Consider the following 5,033-nt stretch of genomic DNA (forward strand, 5'->3'; position numbering starts at 1 on the left):
GTGTATCGGCGCTTGTGGCACAAAACATTGTTGCTTGTCAAGTAACAAATTCAATAATACAGTAATTTGTTTCACAATTTCAACTCTTCAATGACACACCAACCTACAAAACTATCTAATATCTTACAATAACGCCTCTACATATTATAGATCGCCTTAATTATTACCTTGACAACAAACTAATGAATTTAATTCATATCCACAAACCACTCCCCAACACCGCCCTCATCTGCCTACTCCACGTATTGCGTCAATACATAGCATTCGGCACCGATACTGACTCAGCGCGCAATGCACTGGGGGGCACAGCGCGCGAAACCATGGCCCAGCTATTGAGAAAATGGTTCGCCAACAATCGACATGACTATTAGCTTTACACCAAGACAAAAAAATCACCGCAAGCCCCCCCCTAATCACACATCTCGCACACGATAGTTAAGAGATGCTAATACCAACTCTTCTCACAGTGCAAAGCCCCGGCTAACTACACACCTCTAAAAGACCAATACTTCACTACAATCGCCAGAATTAAGAGGCCATTTTTAATTGCCACAAAATCCCACAGCCACCGATTCCTTTCCTAGCCCCCCCCCTCCGCCCAGCCGACTACCCACTTGGGCCGCCCGCATAACAGTTCGGTCCATTTCGCCCACCTCGACCCCATGACGCAGCTCCGGTCCTAATCACGCCCCCTCACACCTGTATCGCCATACCAGGCCCGGTCTCGCGTTCCCCGCTCCTCCACCTACACTTCACGCGGCACGCCTGCTACCGCTTCGCCCCTTGCTCCCACCGACGCTCGCCCACGCGCAAACCGACCTCGACAATCCCCGTCTTCCGCCGCCAACACTCACTGACGCGAGCGCTACACCCGGGCCAATCAGCCACATCACGCGCAGCAGGCTCCTTGCGCCTGCACGTCATCTTCTCAGTTAATCTCAAGTCTGCCTGATCCTCGATAACGAGGCTGGCCGAAACGCCCAGGCGCTTGGAAGACTGCTGCGTACACCGCCCCGGCCCCCGCGCGCAAAAGCGCTTCAAGAGCTCTGTCAGGTGAAGCTGAAACATAACCGCGCCTGCTTATTCATAACCAGAGTTAGTCTACAGCGTCCCCTAGCGGCGCCAGTTCAAGGCCCCGACCCCTAAAAAATTTTCTGTGCGCACAACCACATACGCCCGCCACCCGCCGGAGTTCGGCGCTCCACGCCCCCCCCCCCCGCCCCGACGCCCCCCCCTTTCACCGTTCTCCCGCGCCCCAGCTGCACTCCACACCCACCCTGCTCCGGCCGACCTGCCCCCGGACCCCCCAGCCCCCCCTCCACCTCCTTCCTACCGCAGGCAGCTCTCTCCAAGAAACACCAATCTCCAAACATTCAAACGCATCACCGCCCCCCGCCCCCTGCCCCCCCGATCCCACTACAATACTGTTCACCACATTATCACGACCTCTCCTGACTCCATTCTCCTACCTGCTTCACCCTCAAGCGAAGCCCAGCTTCGCACCAACATTCCCCCTTCACTATCAACAGACACTTTCGTTTTCCGCCCGCGCCGCACTGCCACACAATAAGCAGGCGCGCTGAACGCCCTGGCACCACACACCAAGTGTCGCCCTAAACCTCACCGCTTTTTTCATCATCCCTAGATCACGTCCCCAAAGTCAACGAAGGCTTGACTCCGCACAAACCTCTGAAGCCATTACTGAACGTGTACCACTCCAGTTGCCAGTCTCTATTGAAGCGCTATTCCATTCTTCGTATTGCCTACCTGATGACATTTTTATTTACCCATTTCTGAAGCTTTTACACTTCGCCCGTTTACTCCTCTCTTTATATATTCTGTCATAATACACCTCTCGCAGTCCGCCTCATGAAATTCTCCATCGCGCGTTCGATTCCCCACCCACTCCCGCTGTTAATTCCGCTCCCGCACACGCAACACTCCTTCTCCCGCCGGCCGGCTCTTGCTTTGACTCGTTCCCGCAGCTTCGATTCTCGTTCGCACTTCCCTTAATTCGCCTCAGCCGCTCGGGTTCCCACTGCCTCCGCCTCAATACTATAGCTCATTACGGCGCCATCCGCCTCATCCGCTGAACGTTCCGATGATCTATTAACGCTCATTCCAGCCAGGTCCTACAACCTTCCTATTGACCACGGATTACATCTAACTTAAACCGCAGAGCCGCGAGTCTTACATCACTCCCGGCTTCACTCGACTCTATGCTGATTTAGAAGGGTACGTACTTTACCCACAGAAAGACGCAGAAAACGCCCACGATCCCTTACCATGGTCGAGGCCTCAATAGACTTAAGATTTGCTGGCGATATTTTTTTGGCTTCGAGGCGGAGTTATCGCGACAATGTGCAATGCTAGACACACTAAGCAAAACTCTTCGAACTCGTCTCGCTAAATTTAGCGGTATACGACCACGGATAACCTGTTCACGGCGCTATGCCACTGTAGAAACCGGCTGGCCTATGCGTTCCATTCATCATTTTGAAAAGCGAAATGTCATAGATCTGTAGTTTCTGCCCCCCCACAATAGGCTACCTAATAGATTTCTAAAAAAAACGCGTACATGCCCAACTGCCAAGTATGCATTATTGCTTGCCATCTAGTTCTGGCTCCTGGCATTTCAAGCCTTGCTGATGAACAGTTACCTCCACTATCACCTATATCTTAAACTTCCGGCCACCTGAAAAAAAATAAATTTATATTCCTGACGAAAACCGACACGCTTTGCCTGTACGATGTTTTGCAGCGAAAAAAAATAATAAAAAGCAGGAAAAAAACTAACACAAAAAATGCTTCCATACTAAATCGATCTAATTAAGTCTTTAATTGTTATTAATCTACGTAATTAGTAATTTTAATTATTACGCTAATCTCTATTCTCACTACCGACCCTATTTTCACCAGATGCATGGTCGTCTATCACGGCCACCATACAATGTTCGCTATAAGCGCGTGATTTATTTTCGTATTAGGTGTCGTTTGCTTGAAAAGAGCTTCGTTGAGCCAGATGTGTGAGCCTAATGTAGCGCGCTAACCTAGATTGATACCATTTGTGAACGCGTATAGCATACTATAATTCATGATTGAATATACGACGCTTGTTACTCGTCATAAACCACTGCTCGTTAAACACTGCTGTCTTAAAATCTCGTGGCACAGCCAATAACCCAAGCACCATTAGTCAGTGAGTAAACAGCCCTACTCTGAATACACGCAACAGATCTACATTCAACACCAGGCCAACAACCACCACACACAACTACACTACACAACACACACACACACAACCACACCGCTAACATGCGCATATAAAGTGCTCATCAAAGATGATACGCCCCTTGCCATGTGTAATATTGAGACCTACGCTCGTCTTTGCTAATTCTAACATCGTGCATATATTTAAATTATCTACTAATTATAATAGATAATAATTTATAACTAATAATGTAGCGTATAAGCGTAAAACCGTATAAGCGACAGTTAGAGCGCTCAGATAGGAACTTAAGACATGACGAGCATATGATTTCAAGAACGGAAAGTCACATGATAGAAGTTTAGTCAGGGTAAACTATACTGCCTCAAAACGAGCCGATACTGCCGGTACCTCATAACAGAGGTCGAAGTAAATATTAGTTTATCGGATGGGCGGCTAATTCGATTAATCGACGGTGGGGAGCGGGAGTACGCAACGTAGATCCTAGAAAATCAAAGACCGACCGCCAAATAATCCGCAAACACACTTCCGACCACTCACTACAACAGCAGCCCAACGCGAGCAGCCATTCCACACACCCTATCTGACAAACACAAAAAAACAAAAAACAATACTCGAACTGATTGGAACACACGACCTCGGACACAGCACAATAACGAACTTAACACACACACACTACACACATAAATCATCAATACATCTTAACTACGCCACTTCACTATACCTTACCATGAACATGCTTGTCACACAGCCATCTAGCAGCCAACATCATACGTTTTCAGACAATTCATACTACAGCAAGCACAAACATATACAGCAAAACACAGCAGCAGGCAAGTCATACAGCCACGGCACAACAACTAAACAAGCAACATACCAGGAACATCAACACAATACTATCTCAAACACTTTACAGCACAACAAAACGCATCCACACACACACACACACCACGTATTACTATCACGTAGACACGCAACACTCACTTCCAACAGACTAGCTCACTCTTACACCGACACACAAACACATTACAACACGCAGCACACTACCAGGCCACATTACTCAGATCGACCCGACAGCACCACACACACCATTCACACACCCCGCCGCCGCGCACACACGTACTAACGAGGACTAACGTCGCGCGCACACAACAACCAACACATCCAACTCGAAACACACAACAACCTACGGCGACGCGCACAGTACACAGCTAAAAACACGTCACAGCCACGCAACAACAACAACACCACGACATTACGGGCACGCACACCGCAACACACGTAGGATAGCCGCGGGGGCATCACACACTACACACATACAGCAGCACACACACACACACACACATACACACGCAACACACAGTTCACACGCACAACACACACTCACACACACACACACACAACACACACACACACGAACCACACAGACACACACCGCACACACGCACACACACACGACCACACAGCACACACAACACAACACACACAATTACACGTACACAGCACCACAACACCGACATACAGCACGACAACACAACACACACAACACACACGAACACACACAACCGACACACACACCAGACACACACACAGCACAAATAGTGTATATATGGATAAATATATATATAGTATATGTATATAAGATATATATATATATTAGCTCATTACCCGTCCTCAAGACGTAGATACGGTCTGATTAAGTGGGACTGGCGGTTTAACCAATTTATCCTGACTGAACTTTTATTTCTCTTTATCTACTTAAACTACGCGCTTGAGCAGATGAACGTTAGAGGAGAATGGAAGA

The sequence above is a fragment of the Priapulus caudatus genome, unplaced genomic scaffold (assembly GCF_000485595.1).
Source record: "Priapulus caudatus unplaced genomic scaffold, Priapulus_caudatus-5.0.1 Scaffold546, whole genome shotgun sequence".
NCBI classification, from domain to species: Eukaryota; Metazoa; Priapulida; class Priapulimorpha; order Priapulimorphida; family Priapulidae; genus Priapulus; species Priapulus caudatus.